This window comes from Pseudophryne corroboree, chromosome 1, assembly GCF_028390025.1.
Source record: "Pseudophryne corroboree isolate aPseCor3 chromosome 1, aPseCor3.hap2, whole genome shotgun sequence".
Taxonomy (NCBI): Eukaryota; Metazoa; Chordata; class Amphibia; order Anura; family Myobatrachidae; genus Pseudophryne; species Pseudophryne corroboree.
The window spans coordinates 1,246,064,622-1,246,080,617 of NC_086444.1; positions in this window are offsets into that span (position 1 = coordinate 1,246,064,622).

Consider the following 15,996-nt stretch of genomic DNA (forward strand, 5'->3'; position numbering starts at 1 on the left):
TTCCTCCTTCCCATTCTCTCTCCCTCTCTCTCCTTTATGTCCTCTTTTTCTCCCTTCCCTCTCTATCTCTTTATCTCCCTGACACTCTCACTCTCTCTTGCTCCCCTCTCTCTTCCTCTTTCCCGTTCTCTCTCTCCCTGACACCCTCTCTCTGTCTCCCTGATGTCCTCTTTTTCTCCCTCCCCCTCATCCCTTTCTCACTGACACACTCACTCTCGCTTGCTTCCCTCCCTCTCTCTTCCTCTCTTTTCCTCCTTCCCGTTCTCTCTTTCTCTGACACCCTCTCTCTCCCTCCCTGATGCCCTCTCTCTCTCCCTGATGCCTCTTTTTCTCCCCCCTCATCCCTTTCTCACTGACACCCTCTCTCCCGTTCTCTTTCTACCCCTGACACTCACTCTCGCTTGCTCCCCTCCCGCTCTCTTCCTCCTTTCCATTCTCTTTCTCCAACACCCTCTCTCTCTCTCCCTGATGTTCTCTTTTTCTTCCCCCTCATCCCTTTCTCACTGACACCCTCTCTCCCGTTCTCTCTCTGTCTTTCTCCCCCTGACACTCTCTTTCTCGCCCTGACACTGTCGCTTGCTCCCCTCCCTCTCTCTTCCACCTTCCTGTTCTTTCTCCCTGACACCCCCTCTCTCTCCCTGATGCCCTATTTCTCCCTCCACCCTCATCTTTCTCACTGACACCCTCTCTCCCGTTCTCTCTCTCTCCCTGACACTCTCGCTTGCTCCCCTCCCTCTCTCTCTCTCTCCCTGATGTCCTCTTTTTCTCCATCCCCCATCATCCCTTTCTCACTGACACCCTCTCTCCCATTCTCTCTCCCTCTCATTCTCGCTTGCTCCCCTCCCTCTCTCTTCCTCCTTCCCGTTCTCTCTCCCTCTCCTTTATGTCCTCTTTTTCTCCCTTCCCTCTCTCTCTCTCTCTTTATCTCCCTGACACTCTCGCTTGCTCCCCTCCCTCTCTTCCTCCTTCCCGTTCTCTCTCTCTCTCCCTGACAACCTCTCTCTCCCTGATGTCCTCTTTTTCTCCCTCCCCCTCATCCCTTTCTCACTGACACACTCACTCTCGCTTGCTCCCCTCCCTCTCTTCCTCCTTCCCGTTCTCTCTCTCTCCCTGACAATCTCTCTCTCCCTGATGTCCTCTTTTTCTCCCTCCCCCTCATCCCTTTCTCACTGACACCCTCTCTTCCATTCTCTTTCTCTCCCTGACACTCTCCCTCTCTTCCTCCTTCCCGTTCTCTCTCTCTCCCTGACACCCTCTCTCTCTCTCTGATGCCCTCTTTTTCTCCATCCCCTGTCATCCCTCTCTCTCGCTCCTTTCAAAATCTTGCTATGGGGCACACAAAGTTCTAGTTACACCCTTGTACACACCTGTCACCAGCCCCATGGTCCAGTGTCCCCAGCAGGATTCAGGGTAAATGCAGAAATCCCCTTTTAATGTGTGTGGCTGTTATAAAGCCTGCATGTGCTGGACCCCCTTCTCAGGTATCGCCCACACCCTGGAGAGCTAGCCCGGGGGCAATGGGAGGTGTATCACGCCTCGCACCACGCACTGAAGGGGAGGTACACACCCAACAAAGTCTCCGCAACCGCCAATCTTCAATAAACTGTTCTCAGTAACTGCCAGAAAGGACATTACTGACCCAGTAACATGGATCAACTCACCTGTACATGATTAAAGACATCCAGAAAACATGGCCTGTCGGGGGAACCGTAGAACTGCCGTTGAGAACCATTGACAGAAATATCACTATTCAGTGTAAGTGACTCGAAGAACGTTTCAGATAAATAAAGTTTATTTACTGTACATGTTTCTTTCATGAGGTGGATACAGGGGACCTGTCACAGCGTGTGCACCCTACCGCAGGGTTTCCCAACCTCGGCCACTAAGGCATACGAACAGACCAGGATGTAGGGATAGCCATGCTTAAGCACAGATGTTTGAATAAAAATAACTGAGGTATAAGTAAGTCACATGTATTTAAGTATGGCTAATCTTAAAACCTGGTGTGTTAGGGGTAAATTTACTAAGATGGGAGTTCTATGTAAGGTGGGATGTTGCCCATAGCAACCTATTAGATTGTTATCTTCTAGAAGGTGCTAGATAAATGAGAAGTAGAATCTGATTGGTTGCTATAGGCAACATCCAATCTTAAATAGAACTCCCATCTTAGTAAATTTACACCTGTGTGTGACGGGAGGAGCGTGATTGGGCAGCTCTGCTGTACAGGGACATGGCGCAGGATGTCCACCTGACTTAGCGCACATTGCGCATGTATGCCGTTGACACTCAGGATCTGAGTGCGATTTCCACACACAATATTGTATATTACTGGTGGTCTCATACAGTTCCGCCCTTACCTCCGCATCTCCCGGGAGCAGGGTAACCCACAGCCCTCTCCGCACATTAGAGGGGCACTGTAGCCCAGAGCGGACTGTCCACCCTCTCCACACCTCCGTCCTATACACAGACAGGGTGGGCTGGCCTTACAGAGACTCCTCCCGAATTCTATAGGGACTGATGATGAGGTATTGCGCCCCTGAGCAGTACGGATCACCACAGACCAATGCAAGGGCTCATTGCTGCAGCCAATCAGCAATTAGCTATTTTCTGTCCAGTGCAGTCATGTAATGACAGCAGGTTTCTGAATGGTCGCTGTAGCCAAATGCCGCAAATGAGCCCAAGACACAAACTACACAGGTCGGAGTTCTAGCATTCAATGATTCCGCCATCGCAGCTCACTCGGGGCTGCAGGGTGTGCGCACGTGTGTTCCAGAGTCCACGGGAAGCTCTGAGGATGCCATTTAGCCAGTGTATAGCAGAACGAAAGGCTGGTCCTATGTACAAGAGATACTCAGCTCGCCCGGGCCCTATGTACAGGAGATACTCAGCACCCCCGGGCCCTATGTACAGGAGATACTCAGCACCCCCGGGGCCTACTTACAGGAGATTCTCAGCACCCCCGGAGCCTATTTACAGGAGATACTCAGCTCCCCCGGGCCCTATGTACAGGAGATACTCAGCACCCCCGGGCCCTATGTACAGGAGATACTCAGCACCCCCGGGGCCTACTTACAGGAGATTCTCAGCACCCCCGGAGCCTATTTACAGGAGATACTCAGCTCCCCCGGGCCCTATGTACAGGAGATACTCAGCACCCCCGGGGCCTACTTACAGGAGATTCTCAGCACCCCCGGAGCCTATTTACAGGAGATACTCAGCTCCCCCGGGCCCTATGTACAGGAGATACTCAGCACCCCGGGGCCCTATGTACAGGAGATACTCAGCACCCCCGGGCCCTATTTATAAAAGATACTCAGAACCCCCGGGGCCCTATGTACAGGAGATACTCAGCACCCCCGGGCCCTATGTACAGGAGATACTCAGCACCCCCGGGGCCTATGTACAGGAGATACTCAGCACCCCCGGGGCCTATTTACAGGAGATACTCAGCACCCCCGGGCCCTATGTACAGTAGATACTCAGCACCCCCGGGGCCCTATGTACAGGAGATACTCAGCACCCCCGGGCCTTGTGACAGGACGATACCGTACGGAAGCACTCGCAGCTTCCGCGTCCCGTTGACTGCGCACAGAATGGAAGGTCAAGCCGCACGAGGCCTGACCACATAGGGGATTCCCTGCTTACCGTCAGTAACCGCCTGTTACTGACTCCACCCACTGCGCTGTGGGCGGGTTCTCGCTGCCACCACCAAACTCCTAACCTGCCGTGGCGTTTGGAACCACGGTTCTGCTCTGTATGTGCCGACGCACTGCTTTACCACACCTGTGTGGTGTTGACGAATCCCCTCTAGCCACTTGCTAGGCCTCTACCGGTAGCTGGCGGAAGGCGGAGCTTGGAGACGTCAGGTGCTTCCCTGGACAGCCGGAGGACGGGGCTAGGTTTGGCCTAACCCTGTTGGTCACAAGATGAAGCAGTCTTCTTGAGGCAAAGGTGTTTATTGCTCAAATAACCTTTAAAAAGGCTCCTCCCTATTGCTAGGGGCAACAGCATACAATTAAGATGTTTCAGCAGAAGAAGATGTTACAATACACCATCCTATGGGCCAACTGCCCTCCTTTTATCCCTCTCCAAGACCCTCTACCACAGGGGGTAAGCCCGCCCTGTGGTGTACAACCAATCAATGTTTACCCATGAGCTGTGCATGCTCTGGACTCATGCACACCTAACATTGTCCCCAATGGACAGTGGGGAGTGGCCGGTCTCCTTTGTCTCTCCCATCTGAGAGAGCAGGCTACTCCCACGGTGCCGTTCAGTCTGGCTGGGGGGAAGTTTTCCCTCCTAAACTGACTTCCAGAAACCTGCCCGGGACCCCTTCTCACTGCCTGCAGCCTGGATTTGGGCTCCAGAGCTGGGCAGCCTGGCTCCCCGGTCCAGGTCTCTGGTCCACTACGGCTGATCTCCATGGAGCTCCAAGAAACCACTCAGCTTGTTTTATAGCTAAGCTGCTTCTCTTTCTCCCTGTCCCCATTGGAACTGTGAGGCTGGATGGGAATGCATTCCGTTTTTAGGGAAAAGGTCTGGGAGAATCCATCAGCCTGCACAGCTATGGATTCCCCCCTCCTGGGACACACAATCAAGTAAGTGCATTTTATCTTTAAATACATTACATTTTTAAATCACACTGTACATTTCCCTTTGTTAAATATACACTGAGCCTGTGCCCTGCACAGGCTCTACATACTCAGGCACTGCAGTGCCTTCCCTAGCCCTGCAGCCTGGCTGTTAGGGCTCTCTGGGTGCTGGAGGTATGGGGCTGGCTTCCCCCATCCTCCAGCCTGCTTTTCTGCCTCTGGGGTTCCAGGGAGCTGGCTCTCCCTGTCCCCCCAGGGTGGCACTACTTTGGTGGCCTCGCCGCACGCAGCGGCGCACCCCCCTGTACCTAAGCCCGGCGGCCCGGGACTCTTGTCCCGGCCGCCGTGACTCTGGCTTTGTTGTGGTGCTGGGGCGCCGGGAGCGTAGCTCCCGGACCCCAGCGCTCATCATCTTGCTTGGCCGCCTAATGTGCCCACGCCGCTAGGGAGCCGGCTAGCCCGGTCCCCCATGAGCGGCGCCTGTCTGTTAGCCTCGCTGCAGCGTCCGGCGGGGAGCCGGGCTGCAGCGCACCCCCCTCGCCGACTAGCAGCCCGGGACGTCCGTCCCGGCTGCTGCGGCTGGCCACCCGTGCTGGGCTGAGGCGCCGGGAGCAGAGCTCCCGGCCCCCAGCGGCGGCTCTCACCTAGAGCACTGCAGCGGGAGCCGAGCTCCCAGCCGCAGCGCTCACCCTTCTCCCCGGCGCGCACACTCCAGTGCGCCCGGGGCTACACTGACCGCTGCCGGGAGCGGAGCTCCCGGACTCCGGCGGTCAGCGGCTGCCTCCTCTCCCCCGGCGCGCACACTCTGCTGAGCGCGCCGGGGAGCTGTCCTCCCTGCCGTGGTCTCCGGAGGGGTCCGGGACCACGGCGCATAGGAAAATACATTTTCATACATTAATAAAACACGGCGCCTAGCGCCCACAATACAATTCAAATTTGGCGCCAAGAGCCCCTTTGTCCTTGCAAATGGCGCCGGGCACTAGGGATTAACCCCTTCAGTGCCAGGGCGGCCATTTGCCTCGTGGCTGGGGGCTCTCCGGCCACACTCCTCCCCCCCCATTCAAGCGGGTCAACCAGGGACCCATGTCCCAACGATTTGGGTCCTGGTCCCGCAGTCCGTTGGGGTGAAGGGGACGCTACCTGGGGGGTGTAGGCTCCGGCCTAGACAGTTCATCCATAGTGCAGTGGGCCTCTCGTCGTGGGTGCACAATGTTCAAATAGTCCACCCGAAGTCCAAGTTCAAGGCTCCACCACAAAAGTCTGTCCAATTTCCCCAAGGTAGGTTGCAGCCACCTAACAGGTAGGTGGTAAGTCACCACGGTGGGGGGCCGGTTACAAACAAGTGCCACCCACGGTGTCCCAACTGTGGCATACCCCACCTCCCACAATAGCAGTATACTGCTCAAACAGGCCACAGGGTGCTCCTGCCCATATGGCTCTTTCTGGCTCGGTACAGCTCCCAGTCCGTGCAGTGGCGCAATAGTTCGTAACACACAGTCCTGGTCAAGAATGTGCGCCATCAGCACGGGAGCGGGTACCCGAGCCTCCTTCAATGACTGGAATGCCAACTCGCAAGCGGGTGCAAAGTCCACTGACTTGGGAATGCCCGTCCTAGCCATCTCTGTCAAGGGGTTCACTACAGGACTAAAGTCAATGACAACATGTCCGTAGGGCCTTACAGGTTCTAAGGTCAGTACCTGTCTGGGTGATGTGGGTCGGGGACAGCCTCTGGTTGCCTCCACCCCCTCTGGGTTGGGCCTACCCCTGTCTCCTCCCACATGGTGCCCCAGCCACTGCACCTCCGTCATACCTATCTGGCAACTGTCTGCCCTAACTGTCAGACCTGCCCTCCAATCCTCCTCCGTCAACCTATGACTCGGGAAACCTACCCTGTCACCTAGGCCTACTCCTTCCTCCTCGTCCGCTACCTGTGCCACAGTGATGGCGGCCAGACCACCAGCCTCTGGATCCTGTGTGGAATCCACTACAGGGAGGCTGCGTGTCTTCCCCGATCTACTGCGCACAGGCAGGGGACCTGCTATGTCCACAGCAACTTGCTGCAAGGGTTCTCCTATGGGCAGAGGCCCAGAGACAACACAACCGCTGGAGTGCCCCTGTTGCCAACGCATGGCACCAGCCTTACATGTGGTCTGGGCGTCATCCGACATTCCAGACCAGGGTAAGCTCTGTGTCAGGCACTTCAGGGTACGGTCTGTCTCCGGGTTACTGTCCAAAGGGGTTTCGCTGGCAACCGACACTGGTTGCGCAGGAACGTTCCCTGAGGGGACCAGTTGGACACATTCCCTATCTGGTCTATCCCCTCCCACTTTCCTGGCTACCCTGTACCTTAACCCTTCCCGCCAGGTCAAACTTCCTGCCCCAACCCTGTCAAGGCCGCTGCCAGAGTGGCGCCTCATGCCTTTCAGGGATGGGTCAGAGAGTTGAGCCTCCCTAAACTCCTGCCTGTGGCCCTCAATCTCTCCTAAATTGGGACACTCTACAGGGGGATCTAGGTGGGGACTACTAGGGTCAGTCTGGTAAGGGTCAGTCATGGAAAAGTCAGTGTGGTTTCTCATACTCACCGCCGGAGTTGGCAAACCACTTGGGTCAGGAACATCATTGGGCACCCCCACAGGATCAAACGAGCTGGAACCGACATCCTCTGCGTTGCTAGGGGACGTGGGCATACCAGAGGCAAAAGGCATGCGGGGTCGATGTGCTGATCTAGCCGCTGTAATCTTTTCCTCTGGGCTGGTTGATGCTGTGGTTGGCTGTGCTGGCAGTTGTCTAGCAGCTGTAGTCTTTTCCTCTGGGCTGGGCTGTGCTGGAGTAGCTGATGTCAACGGTGGTTTTGGAACTTGACTCCGGGGAATGGCGCCAACAAACGTAGTGACGATCCCACCACCCAGATCATTTCCTAGGACCACATCAGTTGGGAGACCATCCATGACGGCAACTTCTCGCAACTCTGGTCCAGCTCCCCAGTCCAGGTAGACTCTTGCCATGGGAACCACTTTTTCTGTTCCTTCTGCCAGGGTGACCGTGGCAGTGCGACCCTGCAATACTGCAGCAGGATCTATAAGGTGGGGGCTCACCACAGTGATTGAGGCCCCAGAGTCTCTTAGGCCTTCTCCCTGCAGGGGTCCCACGTGGACTGGCTGCAGGTGCCTCCACATGTTGTGTAGGGGCTGTTTGGCCATGCAGGTAACTCTCTCCGCAGAGTGCACCTGTCTCTCGCCACACTCCATCGGACTGACTGGAGGGGGAACAGTCTCTGTAGGCTCATCTCCTCCCGTCAAACAAGCGATCCGGGCTCCAGCACTCGGATTTGGGGCACGAGTCTGGGGTGCTTGGGATGCAGGACAGTTCATCCTCAGATGTCCGATTTTCCCACAGCCGTAGCACTTCTTCTCCAGTCGTGGCACCGATGATCTCTGATCAGTTGCAGGGACGCTGCGGTGCGGTTGCTGGCCAAGAGCACCCGGGTTGGAAGATGCTTGTCTTTGGTGGTGATGAGCTGAAGAGGGGGGTCCCCTTGGTGGTACAGTCTGTTGGAGCTGGCTGCTGGCGGGGCGCTTCTGCCCCCGTGGCCGAATTGCCACATACTTGTCTGCTAATTGGGCAGCCATCTTTAAGCTGGGTGGCTCCCGATCTAGCACCCACTCCTTCACTTCTTGGGCGCACCGGCGGTAGAACTGCTCCCTGCAGATCAGGTCGATCAGTGCGTCCCATGTAGTGGCTTCCGAATCCTTCACCCACTTCACCACGTACTGCCGCAGCTGGGTGGCGAACTGCTCATGGGTGCTGCTAGGATTCTTGGGCAAGTCTCTGAACTTCTTCCTGTAAGACTCTGGAGTGATGAAGAATCGCTGGAGGAGGGCCTTCGCGACTTCGTCGTAGTTCCCACAGTCCTCCGTCGCCACTCCTCGATAGGCCTCCAAGGCCTCTCCATGCAGAGTGGGCACAAGGTGTCTCACCCACTCTGACTTGGGTAGATCGTGTAGTTTACAAGTCCTTTCAAAAACTTGCAAATGTCCATCAATGTCCCCATCACTGTCTGCAAACTTGGCAAACTGTATACGTCCTGATCTGTGTACAACAGCTGACAACGGCTCCCGGGGTACCACGGCCTGTGGTGCCCGCTCATCACGCCACATCTGGATGATGATCAAGCGCTCTTGCTCCGTTGCCCTTTCCCCCAATTCCGCTAGCCGATCTGCTAGGCTATCCGGGCCGCCCCCCCTGGGACGTTGGGATCCTGGCCCTGCTAGGGATTGCTGGGAAACATTGCTGCTGTGAGAGAGGGCGGGGCTTGTGGTTCTCACCGGTTCCTTACGAAGGTCCACTGTTGGGCCGTCCTCTGCGATGCTGACGCCGTCAGTGCTTTCCACCTCCGCCCGATGAGACTCCTCCCAGCTCCTGAGCGCCGCCTGCATGACGCTCCTGGACGCGTTGGAAGGGATTTCCACACCCTTCCCCTGGCATACGATCTCCAGATCCTCCTTGGACATTCCGCTGAATTCCGCCATCTTGTGCGTTCTCCTGCGCTGCAGTTACTCCTCTCCTGAGTAACTCGGCTTCTCCAATCAGGTGATGAAAAGCCGCCTGGGATTATCCCACCTCTATGCCACCAATTTCTGTGACAGGACGATACCGTACGGAAGCACTCGCAGCTTCCGCGTCCCGTTGACTGCGCACAGAATGGAAGGTCAAGCCGCACGAGGCCTGACCACATAGGGGATTCCCTGCTTACCGTCAGTAACCGCCTGTTACTGACTCCACCCACTGCGCTGTGGGCGGGTTCTCGCTGCCACCACCAAACTCCTAACCTGCCGTGGCGTTTGGAACCACGGTTCTGCTCTGTATGTGCCGACGCACTGCTTTACCACACCTGTGTGGTGTTGACGAATCCCCTCTAGCCACTTGCTAGGCCTCTACCGGTAGCTGGCGGAAGGCGGAGCTTGGAGACGTCAGGTGCTTCCCTGGACAGCCGGAGGACGGGGCTAGGTTTGGCCTAACCCTGTTGGTCACAAGATGAAGCAGTCTTCTTGAGGCAAAGGTGTTTATTGCTCAAATAACCTTTAAAAAGGCTCCTCCCTATTGCTAGGGGCAACAGCATACAATTAAGATGTTTCAGCAGAAGAAGATGTTACAATACACCATCCTATGGGCCAACTGCCCTCCTTTTATCCCTCTCCAAGACCCTCTACCACAGGGGGTAAGCCCGCCCTGTGGTGTACAACCAATCAATGTTTACCCATGAGCTGTGCATGCTCTGGACTCATGCACACCTAACATTGTCCCCAATGGACAGTGGGGAGTGGCCGGTCTCCTTTGTCTCTCCCATCTGGGAGAGCAGGCTACTCCCACGGTGCCGTTCAGTCTGGCTGGGGGGAAGTTTTCCCTCCTAAACTGACTTCCAGAAACCTGCCCGGGACCCCTTCTCACTGCCTGCAGCCTGGATTTGGGCTCCAGAGCTGGGCAGCCTGGCTCCCCGGTCCAGGTCTCTGGTCCACTACGGCTGATCTCCATGGAGCTCCAAGAAACCACTCAGCTTGTTTTATAGCTAAGCTGCTTCTCTTTCTCCCTGTCCCCATTGGAACTGTGAGGCTGGATGGGAATGCATTCCGTTTTTAGGGAAAAGGTCTGGGAGAATCCATCAGCCTGCACAGCTATGGATTCCCCCCTCCTGGGACACACAATCAAGTAAGTGCATTTTATCTTTAAATACATTACATTTTTAAATCACACTGTACATTTCCCTTTGTTAAATATACACTGAGCCTGTGCCCTGCACAGGCTCTACATACTCAGGCACTGCAGTGCCTTCCCTTGCCCTGCAGCCTGGCTGTTAGGGCTCTCTGGGTGCTGGAGGTATGGGGCTGGCTTCCCCCATCCTCCAGCCTGCTTTTCTGCCTCTGGGGTTCCAGGGAGCTGGCTCTCCCTGTCCCCCCAGGGTGGCACTACTTTGGTGGCCTCGCCGCACGCAGCGGCGCACCCCCCTGTACCTAAGCCCGGCGGCCCGGGACTCTTGTCCCGGCCGCCGTGACTCTGGCTTTGTTGTGGTGCTGGGGCGCCGGGAGCGTAGCTCCCGGACCCCAGCGCTCATCATCTTGCTTGGCCGCCTAATGTGCCCACGCCGCTAGGGAGCCGGCTAGCCCGGTCCCCCATGAGCGGCGCCTGTCTGTTAGCCTCGCTGCAGCGTCCGGCGGGGAGCCGGGCTGCAGCGCACCCCCCTCGCCGACTAGCAGCCCGGGACGTCCGTCCCGGCTGCTGCGGCTGGCCACCCGTGCTGGGCTGAGGCGCCGGGAGCAGAGCTCCCGGCCCCCAGCGGCGGCTCTCACCTAGAGCACTGCAGCGGGAGCCGAGCTCCCAGCCGCAGCGCTCACCCTTCTCCCCGGCGCGCACACTCCAGTGCGCCCGGGGCTACACTGACCGCTGCCGGGAGCGGAGCTCCCGGACTCCGGCGGTCAGCGGCTGCCTCCTCTCCCCCGGCGCGCACACTCTGCTGAGCGCGCCGGGGAGCTGTCCTCCCTGCCGTGGTCTCCGGAGGGGTCCGGGACCACGGCGCATAGGAAAATACATTTTCATACATTAATAAAACACGGCGCCTAGCGCCCACAATACAATTCAAATTTGGCGCCAAGAGCCCCTTTGTCCTTGCAAATGGCGCCGGGCACTAGGGATTAACCCCTTCAGTGCCAGGGCGGCCATTTGCCTCGTGGCTGGGGGCTCTCCGGCCACAGGCCTATGTACAGGAGACACTCAGAACCCCCGGGGCCCTATGTACAGGAGATACTCAGCACCCCCGGGCCCTATGTACAGGAGATACTCAGCACCCCCGGGCCCTATGTACAGGAGATACTCAGTACCCCCAGAGCCTATTTACAGGAGATACTCAGCACCCCCGGGGTCCTATGTACAGGAGATACTCAGCACCCCCGGGGCCTATATACAGGATATACTCAGCACCCCCAGGGCCTATATACAGGATATACTCAGCACCCCCAGGGCCCTATGTACAGGAGATACTCAGCACCCCCGGGGCCTATGTACAGGAGATACTCAGCACCCCCCCGCCCTATGTACAGGAGATACTCAGCACCCCCGGGCCCTATGTACAGGAGATACTCAGCACCCCCGGGGCCTACTTACAGGAGATTCTCAGCACCCCCGGAGCCTATTTACAGGAGATACTCAGCTCCCCCGGGCCCTATGTACAGGAGATACTCAGCACCCCCGGGCCCTATGTACAGGAGATACTCAGCACCCCCGGGGCCTACTTACAGGAGATTCTCAGCACCCCCGGAGCCTATTTACAGGAGATACTCAGCTCCCCCGGGCCCTATGTACAGGAGATACTCAGCACCCCCGGGGCCTACTTACAGGAGATTCTCAGCACCCCCGGAGCCTATTTACAGGAGATACTCAGCTCCCCCGGGCCCTATGTACAGGAGATACTCAGCACCCCGGGGCCCTATGTACAGGAGATACTCAGCACCCCCGGGCCCTATTTATAGGAGATACTCAGAACCCCCGGGGCCCTATGTACAGGAGATACTCAGCACCCCCGGGCCCTATGTACAGGAGATACTCAGCACCCCCGGGGCCTATGTACAGGAGATACTCAGCACCCCCGGGGCCTATTTACAGGAGATACTCAGCACCCCCGGGCCCTATGTACAGTAGATACTCAGCACCCCCGGGGCCCTATGTACAGGAGATACTCAGCACCCCCGGGCCTATGTACAGGAGACACTCAGAACCCCCGGGGCCCTATGTACAGGAGATACTCAGCACCCCCGGGCCCTATGTACAGGAGATACTCAGCACCCCCGGGCCCTATGTACAGGAGATACTCAGTACCCCCAGAGCCTATTTACAGGAGATACTCAGCACCCCCGGGGTCCTATGTACAGGAGATACTCAGCACCCCCGGAGCCTATGTACAGGATATACTCAGCACCCCCGGGGCCTATATACAGGATATACTCAGCACCCCCAGGGCCCTATGTACAGGAGATACTCAGCACCCCCGGGGCCTATGTACAGGAGATACTCAGCACCCCCCCGCCCTATGTACAGGAGATACTCAGCACCCCCGGGCCCTATGTACAGGAGATACTCAGCACCCCCGGGGCCTACTTACAGGAGATTCTCAGCACCCCCGGAGCCTATTTACAGGAGATACTCAGCTCCCCCGGGCCCTATGTACAGGAGATACTCAGCACCCCGGGGCCCTATGTACAGGAGATACTCAGCACCCCCGGGCCCTATTTATAGGAGATACTCAGAACCCCCGGGGCCCTATGTACAGGAGATACTCAGCACCCCCGGGCCCTATGTACAGGAGATACTCAGCACCCCCGGGGCCTATGTACAGGAGATACTCAGCACCCCCGGGGCCTATTTACAGGAGATACTCAGCACCCCGGGGCCCTATGTACAGGAGATACTCAGCACCCCCGGGCCCTATGTACAGTAGATACTCAGCACCCCCGGGGCCCTATGTACAGGAGATACTCAGCACCCCCGGGCCCTATGTACAGGAGATACTCAGCACCCCCAGGGCCTATGTACAGGAGATACTCAGCACCCCCCCGCCCTATGTACAGGAGATACTCAGCACCCCCGGGGCCTATGTACAGGAGATACTCAGCACCCCCGGGGCCCTATGTACAGGAGATACTCAGCACCCCTGGGGCCTATGTACAGGAGATACTCAGCACCCCCGGGCCCTATGTACAGGAGATACTCAGCACCCCCGGGCCCTATGTACAGGAGATACTCAGCACCCCCGGGGCCTATGTACAGGAGATACTCAGCACCCCCGGGGCCTATGTACAGGAGATACTCAGCACCCCCGGGCCCTATGTACAGGAGATAGTCAGCACCCCCGGGGCCCTATGTACAGGAGATACTCAGCACCCCGGGCCTATGTACAGGAGATACTCAGCACCCCGGGCCTATGTACAGGAGATACTCAGCTCCCCCGGGGCCTATGTACAGGAGATACTCAGCACCCCCGGGGCCCTATGTACAGGAGATACTCAGCACCCCCGGGGCTTATGTACAGGAGATACTCAGCTACCCCGGGGCCTATGTACAGGAGATACTCAGCACCCCCGGGGCCTATGTACAGGATATACTCAGCACCCCGGGGCCCTATGTACAGGAGATACTCAGCACCCCGGGGCCCTATGTACAGGAGATACTCAGCACCCCGGGTCTATGTACAGGAGATACTCAGCTCCCCCGGGGCCCTATGTACAGGAGATACTCAGCACCCCCGGGGCCCTATGTACAGGAGATACTCAGCACCCCCGGGGCCTATGTACAGGAGACACTCAGCACCCCCGGGGCCTATGTACAGGAGACACTCAGCACCCCCGGGGCCCTATGTACAGGAGATACTCAGCTCCCCCGGGGCCCTATGTACAGGAGATACTCAGCACCCCCCCGCCCTATGTACAGGAGATACTCAGCACCCCCGGGGCCTATGTACAGGAGATACTCAGCACCCCCGGGGCCCTATGTACAGGAGATACTCAGCACCCCTGGGGCCTATGTACAGGAGATACTCAGCACCCCCGGGCCCTATGTACAGGAGATACTCAGCACCCCCGGGCCCTATGTACAGGAGATACTCAGCACCCCCGGGGCCTATGTACAGGAGATACTCAGCACCCCCGGGGCCTATGTACAGGAGATACTCAGCACCCCCGGGCCCTATGTACAGGAGATAGTCAGCACCCCCGGGGCCCTATGTACAGGAGATACTCAGCACCCCGGGCCTATGTACAGGAGATACTCAGCACCCCGGGCCTATGTACAGGAGATACTCAGCTCCCCCGGGGCCTATGTACAGGAGATACTCAGCACCCCCGGGGCCCTATGTACAGGAGATACTCAGCACCCCCGGGGCCTATGTACAGGAGATACTCAGCTACCCCGGGGCCTATGTACAGGAGATACTCAGCACCCCCGGGGCCTATGTACAGGAGATACTCAGCACCCCGGGGCCCTATGTACAGGAGATACTCAGCACCCCGGGGCCCTATGTACAGGAGATACTCAGCACCCCGGGCCTATGTACAGGAGATACTCAGCTCCCCCGGGGCCCTATGTACAGGAGATACTCAGCACCCCCGGGGCCCTATGTACAGGAGATACTCAGCACCCCCGGGGCCCTATGTACAGGAGATACTCAGCACCCCCGGGGCCTATGTACAGGAGACACTCAGCACCCCCGGGGCCCTATGTACAGGAGATACTCAGCTCCCCCGGGGCCCTATGTACAGGAGATACTCAGCACCCCCGGGGCCCTATGTACAGGAGATACTCAGCACCCCGGGGCCCTATGTACAGGATATACTCAGCACCCCCGGGGCCTATGTACAGGAGATACTCAGCACCCCGGGGCCCTATGTACAGGAGATACTCAGCACCCCGGGGCCCTATGTACAGGATATACTCAGCACCCCCGGGGCCTATGTACAGGAGATACTCAGCACCCCGGGGCCCTATGTTAGCTCGGTGTAAGGCTGCAGGGTGGAAGCTGCTTGTATGGTGCTACATAACCAGAGGGGTGATCAGAGGCCTCAGAACCATCTTCTTGTGGTAACCATGGTTACATATAACATATATATATACATACATATATATACAGGCTTACATACATGATGCTGTGCTCAGCAGACATGTTCTGATATTTATTGCACAGGCATGAAGGTCTATGATAAGATACATACGGGATGGTACATACATGACTGGATCCAGCTCCCAATACATTGTACTAAAACAATGAGAACAATCAATAATGGAACTGCTGCACAGTATCACTTCTTTATGCTGGGTGTAATTCTCACTATATTATATTATTCTAGGTGTATGACTGTGCACAGTATCACTTCTCTGGTTCTGTATGCTGAGTGTAATTCTGCCTGTATGACATTATTCTACACCTATGAGTGACTGCACAGTATGACTTCTCTGGTTCTGTATGCTGGGTGTTATTCTGTCTGTATGACATTATTCTATACCCATGAGTGACTGCACAGTATGACTTCTCTGGTTCTGTATGCGGTAAGTATCACTGTATGACTTTATTCTATACCTGCACAGTATGACTTCTCTGGTTCTGTATGCTGGGTGTAATTCTCCCTGTATGACATTCTATACCTATGAGTGTCCGCACAGTATGACTTCTCTATTTCTGTATGCTGGGTGTAATTCTCCCTGTATGACATTATTCTATATGTATGACTGATTGCACAGCATCACTTCTCTCGTTCTGTATGCTGGATGCAATTCTCACTATGTGAGATTATTCTATACGTATGACTGATTGCACAGTATCACTTCTCTGGGTCTGTATGTTGGGTGTAATTCTCACTATGGGGGG